The 17,614-nt window shown below is 44.4% G+C and overlaps 1 long non-coding RNA gene across 2 annotated transcripts in view; it reads right to left on the reverse strand.

The window, feature by feature from the left end:
- LOC136636895 (uncharacterized) overlaps positions 1 to 16,917 on the reverse strand; it is a 34,004-nt gene extending 17,087 nt beyond the window's left edge. The window contains exon 1 of one of the 2 annotated variants that reach the window (XR_010793567.1): positions 16,685 to 16,917. This is a non-coding gene — a long non-coding RNA (uncharacterized lncRNA). The remainder of the gene's footprint in view (positions 1 to 16,684) is intronic. The other variant, XR_010793566.1, reaches the window with a different exon arrangement.
- Positions 16,918 to 17,614: the final 697 nt, after the last annotated feature.

The following is a 17,614-nucleotide window of genomic DNA, read 5'->3' on the forward strand; positions in this document are numbered from 1 at the left end:
CCATGCACTCTGGAGAGATTGGACTCTTTTTACCCTCCCTTTCAACCTCCTTCTAACCAGCCTCCTCATTTGAGGGAAGTCCGCCCGTCGGAAGTCAAGGGTTTTTGTTAGAGATTTTCCTGGTATTCTTCCCCCAAAGTGCACGTCAAAACGGATCGCAGCATGATCACTGTTCCCCAATGTCTCAGTAACGTTTACATCTCTAACCAGGTCCTGCGTACCACACAATATTAAATCCAGAGTCACTTGTCCTCTGGTGGGCTCCGTGACTAGCTGCTCTAAGCCACAGTCATTTAGCACGTTAAGAAATCCGGTTTCCTTATCGTGACCAGAACACAAATTGACCCAGTCAATATGAGGCTAATTGAAGTCCCCCATGATTACAACCCTGTCCCTCCTTGTCATCTCCCTGATCTGTTTCCTCATTTCAAGGTCCCCATCCGATTTCTGGCTGAAGGACGATAGCACGCCCCCAGTATTACATCGCTGCACAAGCCTGCTAATTTAACCCACAGAGATTCTACGGTGGAGTCGGACCCACCTTCAATCTCTACTTTGCTGGATTCTATCCCTTCCTTAACATAAAGGGCCACCCCACCTCCAACACGCCCCTGCCTGTCCCTCCTGTAGAGTTTATAGCCCGGGATTGCGGTATCCCACTGATTCTCCGCATTCCACCAGGTTTCCGTTATGCCCACTATGTCAATATTTTCCCTTGTCATCAGACAGTCCAGTTCTCCCACCTTTGCTCGGAGACTTCGGGCATTTGCATATAAGCATTTATACACGGAATGCCCCAGGATGGGCTGCTTATTCGCTCCTTTGTCCCCGCATCCTCTCATTGTGCCAAACCATCTATCACATCCCATCACCCTACCTTTCCCAATTTCTTCTCCTACCCTGCCTTTGTCTTGTTGTTCTCTAACCTCCCCATCCTCATCCCATAGGGATGAGGAGTCCCGAACCGGATGCCCCTCGGCTCCTGTCGGCCTTCCCCCAGCTCCTGTCAGCCTTCCCCCACTTTCCAGGAAAAGTTGGTTGCATTTGAGGACAAAAACTTTGCCAGCCATAATGCACTTTGTGACAGAATAGCACTGGTGCAAAGGTCTGTGCTGGCCACACACATGCACAAGGGAACACTTGTCTCGTTGCCCCAGGGTAAACCCTAGCAGCCACAATGGGTCAACTCAGGCCTTGTCAGCTGTATAGCTGGCACAAGTCCATGTTGAACCATGTTGGTGGCTCCCTCCACTGCTTGCTGTTTCACATCTGTGATGCAGCAGCGGCAGTAAAGGAAAGGCTGGCCTTGCTTTGTGCAAGGCCTTTCATAGGCCTTGAGCTATTGCATTACCTTCATACATTCATGTAAGTTCCATCTCTAATATATTCATTTATGTAAATTTATTCCAATTTTAAATGTAAATTAATTCTTTTTTCCCAGCCCCTGACACAGTGTCAGAGAGATGATGTAGCCCTCCTGTCAAAAAGTTTGGACACCCCAGGATTTGAATATTAACATGTTAACACAGTAGTTCTCAAACTTTTTAGCACTGGGACCCACTTTTTAGAATGACAATCTATTGGGACCCACCGGAAGTGATGTCATGGCCAGAAGTGATATCATCAAGCATGATCATTTTTAACCATCCTAGGAGTAAACCCAATTGACTATCATTGTTAAAAGCATATATATAGTAGCCTGTTAAAAGTTCAAATCTGTAACATTTCTCCAAATGCAGTCACATACCATGGTGGCATCAAGTTTAATATATTTTTTAAAAATTGAAATAAATGTGGATATATTTAAAAAAATTGAAATAAATGGGGACCCATCAGAAATTGGCTCATGACCCACCTAGTGTGTCCCGACCCACAGTTTGCAAAATACTGTGTTAACAAAACACACACGCACACGCACACACAAGCACAGAGAGAGAGAGAGAGTTCAGTATGGTGATAGAACAATGATTAGAGTACCCTGAGAGACAGCATCTGATTCGTCTTTATTTTCATCCTGTCTGAAAACTATTTTAAGGTACACACACATATACACACATCCAGTGGCTGTCAAGGAGCCATATATACTAAAGATATATGTGACTTTGTGACTTCCTGGAATAGTTCCATGTAAGATTGACTATCACAGAGGAGGCTTCCTTCCCGAAACAGAAAGGCCAAAGTGAGCACCTGCAGTGATGTAAGCTCATGACTCACCTGCCTGGCTGAAGGCCTCTTCAGGTTCAAACTAGTGTGCGTGTGTGTGGAGAATAGGTCTCACAAGGTCCCATTACAGAAGCCCCTTCTCCACGAAGCCATCACTATACCACTGCTGCACAATGCCAAGCCCTTGTGAAGGCTGAGGTGAAGCAGCTGGCCAGCAGCTTTTTGTGAGTCAGTAGGAAAAGCCACTCTCACAGCTGGAGAGAAAATAGTCCTGGCAACATTGGCGTCCCATTATGGGAGCTGAAAAGTCCTTTTCAGGGCGGAAGGGAAACTTCACCAGCTGTCAAGTAGCTGAAACGTTGAAAGAGCACTCACATACACGCTCCCCAGCGCTCACAATGGGTAGAATGCAGGGGCCATGCCACAGGAAATTAAAGCTCCTTTGGGAAATGAGGATATTGTGGGCTGATGAGTTCACTTTTAGAAATCAATAAGTCTTTCAGTAAGTGGTGATATCAAGCACTTTTCTGTGCTCTGGGAAAATGCTCTCTGGCGGGCTCCATTTTATTCTATTGCAGAGCAACTTCAAAGAATTGCAGGGATCTTAAAAAGCGCTTGACCTGTGCTCAGGTTGTAGTCCAGATATATTGATTGGAAAAAATGAATGTTTCGGGGAGAGTCAGATTCGCACCATGCCGAGTGAGTCGCTCCAATCTTGTTTCCTCCTCTCCTGGCTTTTCAGTGTGTCCATTTATCGAGGAGTCGTATAAATCAGTTTGAGAGGATGGGATGCTGAATCCACATATTTGCTATAAAACACATGACGACAGCAATTTGAAAGGGGAAAGTCCATAAACTGTTCAATGGATGTAATTGAAATGGAAAGGATTAGCAGGGGGAAAAAACTATATCCGCCTAGCTAGAGAATTTGCAAGATACCTTCATGCAAATGCCTTGCGTTAATACTGGAAAGTGAAAATACCCAGCAACAATCTAAACCAGTCCTTCTCATACTATCTGATGTGGTGGACCAGCAATTCTTTTGCCAGTGTGCCAGGAACTGGTATCATTATTTTTATGTATTATTAACAGTAGTTATAAAGGTGTGCATCACTTAACAATGGAGATATGTTCTCTGGTCCCCACATTATTTGAGTAGGTCATTATGTGAACATTCAGCCCTGTCTAGTACCTGTGTTGTGTATACAGAAGTTCCCTGCCAGACACTCACTGCCTATGCTACTGGAGACCAATTGCCTCATTAAGAGCATCTTCTTTGTTGTGTTATCAGACAATTGCTGTGCAGGCACCTCCCAAATAGTCACACCAAAGTGTATTTTCAGAACAAATAGAAACATGTGAATAGTAACTCTGGATCACAGTTATATATTGTAAGAGCAGCACTTAGAGCAGTGATTTTCAACTTTTTTCATCTCATGGCACACTGGTGAGGCACTAAACTGGTCAAGGCACACCATCAGTTTTTTGACAATTGACAAGGCACGCTGTGCTGCCAGTGAGGGGGCTCACATCTCCCAATGGTCCTACCAATAAATGACCCTCTCCCAAATTCCTGAAGCACACCTGGGGACCATTTGCGGCACACCAGTGTGCCATGACACAGTGGTTGAAAATGACTTAGAGGAACATTTGAACACTCCAGCTTGTACAATAAATTAAACTTTGGGTGTGCACATATAGCTATAGAATTTGAATATTATTATTTCTGTAGCCAGCACTGAAAGCATTACTAACCATGATGATGTGTTAAATCTAAGATCAAACCAAATTGCTTCCCCAGTTTCTCCACCCAATTTTAGATGGTGGAAATAGAGGCCAGTTTTGGTAGTGGGCGGGACATTCTCAGGAATGTCTTAGCACACTGACAGCTGCTATATTTTGCCCAGAAGCTACCTTAATATGATGCTATATTATTATGTAGCATCATTCAGAAGACTTTTTTTTTTGGGGGGGGGGGGGAGTTTAAGGGCACAATCCTGACCAACTTTCCAGCACTGGCACAGCTGTGCCATTGGGGCATGAGCTGCATCTTGCAGTTGGGGGGTAATCATGGAGGCCTCCTCAAGGTAAGGCAATGTTTGTTCCCTTACCTCAAAGCTGCATTGTCCTTATGTCAGAGCTGGAAAATGGGTTACGATTGTGCCCTAAGACAGTTGGTGAGAACCAGCCCTGAAGCAAGTACCACACTACAGACCCTGAAGGGAAGGGGTACCATCAGTGAATCCAGCAGAGACCCTCAGGAAGCCAGCAGAGTGCAGCAGGAAGTGCCAAAATATCTCTGAATGCTGCAGAGACCATCCAGAGGCTGCAGGGACCTTCAGAATGGCGCCTAGAACCAGTGCAGACCCCTTTAAAATGACAGGTGAAAGCTTCTGCCAGCCAGTTTAAAGGTGTCCACACTGGTCACAGGCCCTATTCTGAAGGTCCTGCAGGTCCTGAAGGATCCATTCTGAAAGGTCTCTGCATGGGAATAATGAGAATAGAGGCATTAGAGCAGGGGTGTCCAAAGTTTTTGGCAGGAGGGCCACATAGTCTCTCTGACACTGTGTCAGGGGCCGGGGGAAAAAAGAATTAATTTACATTTAAAATTTGAATAAATTTATATAAGTTTACATAAATGAATATATTAAAGATCAACTTTTATGAATGAATGAAGGTCTTGCAATAGCTCAAGGCCTATAAAAGGCCTTGCACAAAGCAAGTCTGGCCTTTCCTTTGTTGCCTCTGCTGCATCACAAACATGAAACAGCAAGCAGTGGAGGGAGCCCTCATCCCACAGCTCACACGAGAGATCAAACAGTCGCCCTCACGCTGAGAGCAGTTGCCAGTGCGGGCTCCAACAAATCTCCGGAGGGCCAGAGACTCATTGGAGACTGGGGGCTCCCTGAGGGCCGCATTGAGAGACCTCGAGAGCTGCAAGTGGCCCCAGGGCCGGGGTTTGGGCACCCCTGCATTAGAGGATAATGAGAGGATAATGAGAATAGAAGATAATGAGAGAAGATAGCAATTCTGCCCCTTGCGAATATTCGCATATAGAGAGAACTGACTGTATGTATTCCAAGTAGACAATGAGCATATGTTGGTTGGAAGTCTCACCAAAAAGAGAAGACACTAGAGCAGTGGTTCTCAAACTTTCTGGGAGTTTTACTCCCAGGGTAAGTCTTTGTGTGGAAGGTGAGGGTAGCAATGTGATCCCCAGGTTCATGTTGCTAACTGGGGTGGAAGGAGGGGTGCTTTTACTTGCAAGTGGCTGCAGGGCATTGCAGGAGGTGCGGGAAGCACCACGCAGTCATCTGCAGGTTTCCCCGATGCTTAGAATGTTGAAAAACGTGGGCTCAAAGCACTTCCACTTTGCGTTTGCAACAAGGAAGAGCTTTGCACCTGCTTTTTTCAACTTTCTAAGCATCAGAGAGCCCTGTGGAGGGCTGTATGGGGCTCTCTGCACCTCCTGCAATGTCCTGCAGCCACCTATAAGTAAAAGCACCCCTTCCACCCCCGTTAGTGATGCAATCCTGGGGATCATGTTGCTGTCTTTGTCCCCTCTCCTGCCCCTTAAAGGGACCTGGGGAGATTTACACAAGCTGATGGGTCACAACCCACCAGTTTGAGAACCACTGCACTAAAAAAAACTGCTAAAGTAGTAGACACTAGAAAGTAGAAAGACTTCTGGAAATATAAATAGCTCCTTGAAATTCTACAGCTTCTCAAGATTGGCTATGGGACAAGATAGTTGTCAGCATTAGCTTCTGGACAGTTATATACATAGTTATCCATCCAGGTTTGACAGAAACTGAAATAACATGTGGCTTTTAAAAAAAAATATCTGAAGTTTGGTTTTATCCATTTGCATATATTACATTTATTTTAGGTGTTTTATTCCAAATAAAGTTTGGAGGAATTAAATTGAACAGATGAATGTAGGTAAAACCTGGTTAGTTTTTTTTTCTTTCTTCATGAGTAGTGTTTGATGATAAAAGCATAAAAGCATAATGTGGTATCATTTCACCAAGGCACAATATGGATCATCCATATGGAGCAGAAGTTGATAATGCCGCAAAGAAGCAAAAATAAACAGAACAGATGTACTTATAAAATCAAGTCTGCATCTACCCTTGGGTACCTGCTTCTTCACGTAAAAGCCGTCTCACTTTTATCAGATTTCAAGCCTGGCTGTCCTCCACATTGTGTCAGAAGCAGTGACTATCCAACTCCCCAAAACACCCTTTAAGGAAGGAGTGATGGATTGAGTACATCCAAAGATAGCGTCGAGAAGGTGCTACGGAACTAAAGTGAGAGCACAAGGCAAGTCGTATCATAGAACAGCATCTGGTAAGCTGATGGAACCATATCGAATTCAATCAGAAGCTGAAGGAATTCCATTAGTTTCAGCAGGCTTTGGAGCAGGTCCCAGAATACTGGGGCAAGCAGAAGCAAGTATCTTGAACATAACATTTGACAATTTTAACATTTTTGGCAATTTTCTTAGAGGCTGCTATTAAGAGCTGGTGGAGTGCAGTGGCTGACTTACAGCTCTCCACCTGGCTGGCTACATCAGAAAGAGAAATGGGGCAGTGCTGTCAGCTTTGCTCAGATTATTACCCTTTTCTACAGTCCATTCCACATGGTCATTTTCTAGCTAATTACAGAAAAGCACTGCATCAGAAACACTAAGGGGTTATTGTGTACAAGCAACTTCAGTCTGTGACTGAGGTAGGATTTGAACTGAGGGCTAACCACAGTCAAAAACTCATTAGGTGGGCTTTGGATCCAAAGGCTATCTCTGTATATTATGGCACTATTACCTCCCAATATGAATGCAGACAAATAATAAACAATAGTCAATGCTCTCCAGTGGATAGATGGCATGAACTGGGCTACCAGAATTCTGATTCTTGGTATCTTACTTCTTTAGCAGGAGCATTGCAAATGTGTCGTAAAGCATGTTTGTGCCTCCATGGGAGTAAGCTGTGCTGGCACACAGAGGTGTGCCAGCCTGTGGAAGCCAAATCCAGCCTCTGTGGCGACAAGGAAAGGTAAGTCCACACTGACCAAGCTTGACAGTGCAGGGGTCTTGGGATGCAGGCGGAGAGTGAGGAGGAGGCAGGAGGGAGGCGTTTTGGGGCAGGGGGAAGGCAGGCAGCAGGTGGGCCCATGGGCAGATGGAGAGTAGGTCAGGACCTGGCATTTATGCCAGAGCCTAGCCCCCATTCCCATGCAGCGCGGAGCGGCTCCTGGCTGCTCCGTTCTTCTTGGATCTGCGCCACCTCATCAGCAGACCCAATGGGGCTGCTACAGATCTAAAGAAGTAAGGGGAAAAGATTCCCCTTGCCCCTGGGTGAGCCATACTTGGCCCCAGGCTTCCACTGAGTACACCACAGGCCAGTTGGTCTGCCTGTTCCAGCACAAGTTAGGACTGTAAGGTGGTAAAATTCCATGATCAGAATACTGTTGGGCAGCACAAGTTTCGGGCTGTCTAAGACTCAGCCCAAGACAAGAGGAAACTTTTCCCCTTACCCCTCGGAAAACCTCAGCAGACCCAATGGGGCTACTTGGATCTGAGCCACCTAAATCAGTGGCACAAATCCAAGCAGCCTGTAGCTGCCCCAGGCTACCCAGGAACAGAGCTAGGATCCAGCATAAGTGCCAGATTATTATTATTATTATTATTATTATTATTATTATTATTATTATTATTATTATTATTATACTTTATTTTTACCCCGCCTTTCTCCCCGAAGGGACTCAAGGCGGCTTACAAAACAAGGTTAAAACAAGTTAAAAACATAATTTAAAAGCAGATAAAAACATAACATATCATAAAAACAGTACTCAGATAAAACACTAATCAGGTAAGAGCATAGGGCAGCAAATTAGAAAAGGATCAGGCCTGCGAGCAGTTGTTAAGAGATTTTAAAAAGATGTTTAAAAGGCCAGGAACTCAGAAGGCTTATCTAAACAGAAAGGTCTTCAGGCCTCGCCAGAAAGTTACAAGAGAGGGAGCCGTTCTTAAGTCAAGGGGAAGGGAATTCCATAGTGTTGGTGCCACTGCTGAGAAGGCCCTATTTCTTGCCGCCGCCCTACATACCTCCCTAGGTGGCGGCACTTGTAAAAAGGCCTTCTCTGATGACCTAAGAGGATGAGCCGGATTGTACGGGAGATCCTAGATCCCCAGATCCTAGGCCTGCCCTCATGCACCCCACCTGCCCTGAAGCGCCTCTCTCCCATCTCCTCCCTACCCTCCCCACACACCCCCAGACCCCTGTGCCAGCTGAGCTCGACGGGCGCAACCTTACTGGGCTCCGGGGCTTGTGTTGGCACAGGAATGCTGGCACATGGATATGCGCTGGCCTATTTACCCCAAGAGTGGCACAAAAGTGCTTTAATGCACTTTTGTGACATGCTTCAGCCAGCACAATGGACTTGCACTGGCTGAGGGGGCGCTCTGGATTGTACCCATAATACTCCGAAACCACTTCAAAAGCTGAACAGTCAGACATATGAGCAAATTAAATGCTGGCTTAATCAGACCTTGAAAAGCTGACAAAATGCCCTGACATCATGTGCCTGAGCCTTGACAAGTGCAGTGCCAACTTGTTTTGCCTTTTAGTTTTGAGTCTTTGAAGGGGGAGGGGTTAACACACACAAAAATGTCAGTCAAACATACACGGTTAATGCATACAAAAATGGGGGAGGGATTAATGCATGCAAAAATGTGTGGAAACGAATGCCCTTCATTTTTTTTGATAATGTACGAGTATGTTGTCAGCCTGTTGTGTTGTCCAAAACAGTTATCTGACCCAAGTTCTTAAGGCAGTTGGATAAATCATTGAATGTGGAAGTTAATTAGTGAATAAACATTTAAGACAGCAATTTTCAACCAGTGTGCAGTGGCACCAAGTGGTCACCACTTGGGGAGGGCCATTTATTATTAGGGCCATTGGGAGATTTGAACCCCTCCCCTTCCCAGCAGCATAGCGTTTCTTATCAATTGTCAAAAAACTGATCGTGTACCTTGGCAATTTTAGTGCTTTGTCAGTGTGCCATGAAGGGAAAATGCTGGAAATTGCTGAATTAAGAGATTATTCACATAGCAGGCTAAATCATGATCTCAGGTATACTGGTGTTGAAATGCAGGATAGGCCAGAGCCATGGGTTGGTAAATTTGAAGGCCTGGCACCGAGAATACAACACATTGTCGTCCGTGGGACATGAATGCTCCTGAATTATATTTTGCTACACAGACATACATATATACACACATGCATAAGCACACACAGAGCAACATCTATTGAAAACTTTCTTGAATGACAATCAATTAAATTCTGCCATAATTACAAGATGGTTGAAACCAATGATGCCTTTAAGGTTGATATATACTGATACTCAATGCTGTCTGAGTTGAAGTGAAAGACAGGTGGTTGGCTCGAAAGACTATGGTATAAGCCTACAGCACCCGGTATTCCCTGGCGGTCTCCCATCCAAGTACTAACCAGGCCTGACCCTGCTTAGCTTCCGAGATCAGTAACTGTAGAAATGCAATAATAAAATGCACTCAGAAATTACTTGGGAAGCTTTTGTTTTTCTTGTTTAAGCACATGGGCCTGTTCCAACCAAAAATCATTTTTTATAAATCCCTAGACAGATGTGAAATCAGAAGCTTAGCGGCAGCATTTCTGGTGGGGGTGGGGGAATATACTTAGGATGCCCTGTTTTTGAAAATGGACATAGAGGGATCTACTCTTTGATGTCAGCAGTAGAACTGGTTACATGTCCAACAGCTGGAGGTTACTGTAGCTGAGCTGTGATATAACACAGTAGCCACCCATCTGCTGTCTTCCCGGAGTGGAGGAGAATAAATAGCATGCCACATCCCACACACTCCAGCTGTCCCCAGCATCCAGTGCTCTGCTGCTCATCTAAAAATAAAATCAGAAACTTTGCTGATTTTCAAACAAAAGGGGAGAGTGCTAGTTAAAGAGAGAGAGAGAGAGAGAGAGAGAGAGAGAGAGAGAGAGAGAGAATTGTTTCAAAGTACCTGGGGGCTTTTCATAGAGAGAAAAAAGTTGCCTTTCTACCCAAAACCTGTTCTCCTTTCAAAGTTTTGCCAAAATAGAGCAAGTGCCTTTGAGAATTTTGCCTTTAATTTTTTTTTTCCCCCAATGTTGGTATTGGCAATGCTGAGAGGCAAGAAGAGGGTGCTTGATGTCAAGGCCAACAGTGGGCCCTGGATAAAATTGGGGCCAAACTCTAAGTCCACCTAATTGTGAAATGACACTGAATGGTGGGGAGCTAGCTTTTTTTTTTATTCAAATAGTAAGGAGGGGGGCCATAAAACCACAGCAGGGGGCAGGGGATATTCTCACTTTGCTCCACAACTATTTTAATCTCAGTCCCCCTCCCCAGAATGCAATTTTAAGGTTTAAAATATCCATTGGTTTTCTATACATTTTTTTTAAACCATAAAAATAGCACCCAGGAGGACTGTGATCAGGACCGAAATGGCAATGGCAAAGTACTAATACTCCTCCCCCCCACATGATTTGTCAGGGTTTGTGTCTGTCCGTCCCCCCATATGTTGGAAAGAAGATCAACTCCCCATTCGGCTACATGGCATGATTAGGTGCACATCTAGTTTGGCCATTATCCTTTTTTTTTCCAGGCTCGGTGTCCTTTCACTAAAGGAGAGGTTATAGGAATTCTTCAATAGCTACTGATAGTGTAGCTTGCGCCCTACAGGTAGACCACAGCTGCGATACAAGGACATCTGCAAGAGGAATCTGAAGGCCTTAGGAGTGGACCTCAACAGGTGAGAAACCCTGGCCTCTGAGCGGCCCGCTTGGAGGCAGGCTGTGCAGCATGGCCTTTCCCAGTTTGAAGAGACACTTGGCCAACAGACTGAGGCTAAGAGGCAAAGAAGAAAGGCCCATAGCCAGGGAGACAGACCAGGGACAGACTGCACTTGCTCCCGGTGTGGAAGGGATTGTCACTCCCGATTCAGCCTTTTCAGCCACACTAGACGCTGTTCCAGAACCACCATTTTGAGCATGATACCATAGTCTTTCGAGACTGAAGGTTGCCAACAACAACTGATAGTGTGATGGGAAGGCTAATCTGAACTTGCACCTTCACAACTGTGTACCTAAGCTGTCAAAAGTGCCTTTGTCCTATGCAACCTATGCTGGCCTGTCATCCGTTTCAACCAGTAAGAATCAAAATAAGGATATATCTGCATTTATAGGGATATATCCACAGGATCTCAGGAAAACTGAAGCCATTCTTCTCAGGTCTGGCTCTAACATAGCAACCTCTGCCCAGAGCAGTGAACCATGCACACCTGTGCATACCTGTTTGCCAAAAGATAGCTAGTGCTATTACCAGTCACTAGCTTTTAAGGAGATTAGTGCCTGCCTGAGGCCAAGCTTTGCCAGGTTGTAACTTGATCTTTAAATTTACAGATAAAGCAAGAACAGAGGTGGCCCTGGTTGCTTCTGCAGCTTTTTGTTTCCCCTATGAAAACTTTGGTGTCACAATCCCTGAATAAAATGCCTTTGATTATTAGGGTTAAGTTAACATGGGGGTAGGGGATTTTATGAACACCCTTGTTGACGGCGGTAAAACAGCCTCCCAATTGGGTGATTTTCATTGGGGTGCTATTTGACTTACAGGTGTTAAGAGGCACAGATGCCAATAAGCAGATGACGCCAGGGAGCAGCAAGGAGCTACTTCTGATTTGTGATCCTCACCCATCTTGTCATTTTTAAGAACACTGTTTGGTACTAGCTTAGAAGAGAAGCAACACACTTTTGCTTGGTTAGGATCGCCAATGTATCCAGTCCAGGAAGTGCTGTGCTGCCTCTAGCTTGATAGTCAGTGATGTCATCAAACCCTCACTTGATGATCCCTGATTGTCTAGGAAAGGAAAAAATCAGAGGGAAAACTGGGGCTAATGGAGCAGCAGCCTGGGAAAAATGCCTGCAGATAGCCCTTTGCAGAAAAACAACATACAAAGTTGACTATGACCACACACACACAAATGGTTGCAGGCAACCATCCGGCACAGTCCTATTGAATCTCTCCTCCACTTCACCAGCTTCGCTACAGCAGAGGTGTACTGATTTACTGCAAGCTACATTTGAATGATTACTTCATATATTACGCTACGCTACATTACATCCTGTTTCTTTTCTACAGAAACCAGTGTGTGTCTCAGCCTCATAAAATATGCATGACTTCAGGGGGAAAAAAATTATTGTATAAAATTCACCAGCCTTGAGAAATTGCAAAGGTTTTGTTGTTGATGATGTTGAAATTCACATTTGTTTTCTCATGTAATGCCTGTGTTTATCAGCCCTCTGCTTGGCGAAACAATTTATCAGGCGAATGAAACAGATTTGGAACTGAAAAAAAGTATTAAAGAAAATACACAGCCCTAAAGCATGGTTTTTGGCTCAAAATTACAGTACATTATTTCATATTTTGGGGAAAAACATACTTTGATGAGTAATTCCTGTAATGTAATGCACATGGGCTGCTACTTCTAGGCTATGTTCTAAATAAGATTGTATGTATATATATCAAGTTCAAACGGTTTATGGTAATCTGGGCTGTGTGTATGTGTGTGTGTGTGCGTGTGCGCGCGCGCGCGCGCGCACGCGTGTCCTCCCCCCCTTTCTAAGTATGCTGTCCTACATGTGAGATTCTCCTGTCATCGGCCCTTTTCTCTCATGAACAGAGAGCTGTGCTTGTGCAAATAAGCTTGGCAAACCCACCCAGCACACCCAGCACATCAAGTTCTTTGTGCACCATGTCTTTTAGTAGTTTACTTTGGGATACTGTTCATCATCCCAAGCTCATCATCAAGTCACCTGGGGCATTTGCTTTGGCATGGGAAAGATGGGATATAAATTTACAAAATTTACAAAATTTATCATTTAACAATTAATTTACACACCTATTGACTGTGCATGCATGTGTGTGTGATCCCTACCCCCCCCCCCCACACACACACACATGCAAAGCATTCTTATCCAGTAGTACCTGTAGGAAAACCACATTGCTATGGGACTCTTTCTGTCTCTGCTATCAATTACTTTGCCACTATTTAGCCCTCTCACATAATTATACCTCCCAACCTTTCATGCTCATACAATGCAAGCTGCCTCGGACATCGACCTAAGTGGAAGAAAGGTGCAGTAGGTATATATAAAAAATTGTCATAATAATACAGTCAACAAGACCATATCAAGACTGGGTCTTCATTCCTAATGACCATTGGCATGATGGCAGAAGCATACACGGTCGATATTAAGAGCATGGCCCCACAAGGCTAGCATTGTTTCTACATTGAGAGTAGCAGTCAACTCTGGGACTGCGGTACAGTGCATGGTGGTGTTTTAGAGTGTGGGAGATGTGAGCATTGCTGATTACAAGCAAGTGCTAGTGCAAGACCATCCCCACCCAGCTCTGTTCATGCAATGAAGTCAGAGCATTCCACTAACAATGCAATCCTAACCCTGCCCTGGTAAAGGCAGGCTGCAGGGCCTGCACTGTATCCAATGCAGGATTGGAGCAGGCTGGAGGTCACCTCAGGGTAAGGGGATATTGTTCCCCTTACCCTGTGTCAAGCCCCAGCCTGTCCTATGGGGCTCTTCAGCTCTGCACATCTGAGAAACCCATCCTACAAACTCAAAAAACCTCTCCAAGGCCTGAGAACGGGGGTTAGAATATGGCATGCACTGCTGCTCCCAGTCCTGCCCCTTCCGGGCTTGATCCTCTCTCCATTTCTGCCATCTGCCCACCCAGAAACACCTCCCCTTGCCTCCAAAACACTCCTACCACCTTCTCCCACAGTTGCACACTAACCTGTGCTTGTAAGCTCGGGGACTGGATTTTACGTTTGTTCAACTCCCTTCAGGATTGGGCTGTCCATGAGCTTTTGGTCTGATCTCACCATTGGGTTGCATAAGTAATCATAACATCCCCTAATCATGAACAAGTGGGTGTTTTCTATGATTTTCTTCCTGGTTATCTCCCTTGCGACATCAAAAGAAGAGGGCATAGGCTTGTTTTACCGAAGTGTTTTCAGCTGTTAGGCTCCCAGTTCTAGTGCAGGCTGCTTCATGGCTTCTCTGACAGGTCAAACCTCAACTGCATTACTGCATTGTTACTCAAACTGTGGGTCACACCCACTAGGTGGGTCATGAGAGAATTTCAGGTGGGTTCCCATTCATTTTGATGTGTATTTTTAACATGTTAGACATGATGGTATGTGACATGGTATGTGACTGTATTGGGGGAAATGGTACACATCTGTACTTTTAACAGATTACTATGTATATGATTTTAACAATGATAGTCAATGGGGCTTCCTCCTGGGGAAGTTTAGGGGATTGGAGCCTTTGGGATGTTTGGGGAATTTTTTTTAACAGATCAGCAACTGCTTGGGAGGGTTAGGGGTAAAAAAAATTTAAACTTATAGTTATTGTAAACTTTTAATGTACTTAGTTAATTTATTTGATTTGAGTTTGTCATATGGGGCCATTAAAAATTTCCTGCTCAACGATGTCATTTTCGGCCCCGACATCACTTCCAAGTTAATGACATCACTTCTGGTGACAGATTGTCATTCTAAAAAGTGGGTCCCAGTGCTAAAGTGTTTGAGAACCATTGCATTCCTTAATGTCATTGGGTACTTTTAAATTAAGGTAAGTAAATAAACTTGTTAATACTGTCTCAAAACAGTTCTCCACCAGCCTTTATAAAATGTGAGTATCCATATTGGACAAGACTGAAAATGATGCCAAGAAAGGTTACAAGTGAAATAAAGTCGGTCTTTGAACAAGAAAGGAAGAATATACATTTTGCCCATTATTGCTAGCACTAAAACAAGCAAGAATCCCAACTGCTAGCCTGAGAGAAAAACACAAAGGGACAGGAGCTGAGTGAGGAGAGAGGACTGAGAGAGGGTTACCTGTTCCACTCACAAATTGGTCTGGAGGCAGGCGCTTGCTCTTTACCCCACCATTGAGGTCAGGATGGTTGGAATTGCCATTACAATTGGATCGGGACGAGGGCAAGTCCATGACTGGGCCAGGGCAAGTGCTTCTGGGGAAGGCTTGCTCCTTGCCTCGCTGACACTATTGAGGCACTTCTGGATAGCAATGACAAAGGCTACTGGCCTTCAAGACAGACACCCAACTTAGAATGAGGGAGTCTGTTAGTTTATTCTTGTTAGGAAATGGGTACATTGCCATCTGCTTGATACGGGGGACAGTGTATTGTAAAGATGACTCAGTAGTTGCCTGACTACTATCATTGCCATTAGTTGCCATTACTTCTGTCCTATGAGCTCTCTGATCCACATGGGGTTGACCATGCCCTGAATTCTCACACACCCAGGCAAAGGAGATAGCTTTAGGATACCTCATCCAACACTCTAGGACCTGTACTACCAACACAGATGTACATGTCTTAAGTTGTAATTAAAAGGTTTTCTCTTAACCCTTTTAATTCCTTGACCCTGTTTTATTGTTGGCAGCAAATTAGCAAGGGCCAGTGAGAAGCATTGGGAAAGGGATCTTCCACTATTTGACTCTGCTTAATTTACACCCACAGCAAGAGGTGTTCTTCAACATTTTGATTTTTTTTGCAGATTTCATTTGTTTGATGAAAAGTAGAAGGGCAGAAAGCGGTGTTTTGTGTTTTTATTCCAAGGGTGCAGTTTTATAAATTATAATAGCTTGAAAAGCATATTAGATAGGTGATAGTGGTGGTATAATGTCAGCAGATGCAGCCACAGCCATTACCCATGTACCTCCCCCCCATCCAGGCCAACCAACCAACAGTAACCAATATGTAGAGTTGTTAGAAAATTTATTTATTTATTTATTTATTTGCAGATTTGGGTTTGTTTGTTTACAAAAATGAGAAGTGCAGAAAGCAATTTTGTTTGTTTGCTTGCTTGCTTGCTTGTAATCTGCCTTTCTCCCCAAAGGGCACCCAAGGGTGGCTAACAACAATAAAACATAATATACAAAACAATAAAATACAGCTAAAAATAAGCACAAAATATAATTTAAAATAAGCATTATAAACAGTCAATATAAAACAGAGCAGCCAACGATGAAAGACGTCAGTCAAAACATTAAATAAAATACCTCAAAGCAGCCATTATCAGGCCTCAAAGACTTTCCTGAATAAAAATGTCTTCAGGCCTCAGCGGAAGGTTAGCAAAGAGGAAGCTGTCTTCAGCTCATACGGGAGGGAATTCCGTAACACGTTATGTATTTTTATTTCGTTTATCACTGAGAAATCACACTCTATCCCATAGCCCCTTTCCCAACAATTCTTCAGCAGGAGATCTACATATGAAAGTTCACTCACTTCCTGACAGAATCCACTGAATCGGAATATTAGGCCGCCTTGAAGATCTAAACAGTGGAAAGGCAGCCTATAAATCCGCCAAATGGATAAATAAGAATGAGAAAATTATTCCACTCACATCTCTGCAGACAACTGGCTTTTGTTAGAGATACCTTATTTCATTGCCAAACGAACAGAGCTTGCAGCCTAGCTGGTCCTCTCAGGGTTGGGATATCATGAGGTACCAACCCAATGGGGAATTGGTTGTGCTGCCGGAATTCAAACTGGAACAAGCAGACGCTGCATGGAGATAAGAAACACTCTCGCTATGCTCTGCGGCTGCATTGTATGTCTCCGCACTGTTCGATGTGTGAAATATTCTTTTGGCCTCCCAGTCGCATTCCACACGCCAGCAAGCTCTTGTGTGTGTCATTGTGCTGCTGCCTATAGATTAACTGCACTTGAGTGGGTACAGAAGAAAGGGAATCTCAAGACCGCAGACTGCATGGCACCGTTATAGCAGTACAAGAGACACGGAAAGAAAACAGTAGTGTGGCACAGTCATGGCAACCTTTCATCCTTTGCATCTGTCATGGGGGACGCGAGGCAAATGTCTCAATCTTTGACAAGCAATGAGTGAGTTTTCAGTTCAGAATGGCTGTTGGCAACACACAGCTTTGCCCCTCTCTCTGCTCCACCATATTATGAGAACTTGCATTTTTTTTTTTTTTTTGAAAGTCTCATAGCTCTGACCACAGCAACACAAAGAGTATGGAGAGTGAATTAAGCAGTCATTACAAGGCAGAAGATGAAGACTTGAAAGCGCAATGCAATTCCTGGGCTAGGCATGGGGAGGGTGGGAAGGGGCAGATCAGGCCTTCCTCCATATCCTAACACCTTCTTGGGTCTTTTAGCATGAGAGTCATTTTGAACAGCGGAACGCAGAGGAGACAGTCATCACTGCCCACACTTCCTGTACTTCCTCCATGAATGTAATGCAAAATCTGAAAGGATGGGAAAAAGAGTGTCCAACTATAGGTTTTGTATCCGCTTCTAAAGCAAAACTTTT

This window comes from Tiliqua scincoides, chromosome 1 (assembly GCF_035046505.1).
Source record: "Tiliqua scincoides isolate rTilSci1 chromosome 1, rTilSci1.hap2, whole genome shotgun sequence".
In the NCBI taxonomy this organism is placed as follows: Eukaryota; Metazoa; Chordata; class Lepidosauria; order Squamata; family Scincidae; genus Tiliqua; species Tiliqua scincoides.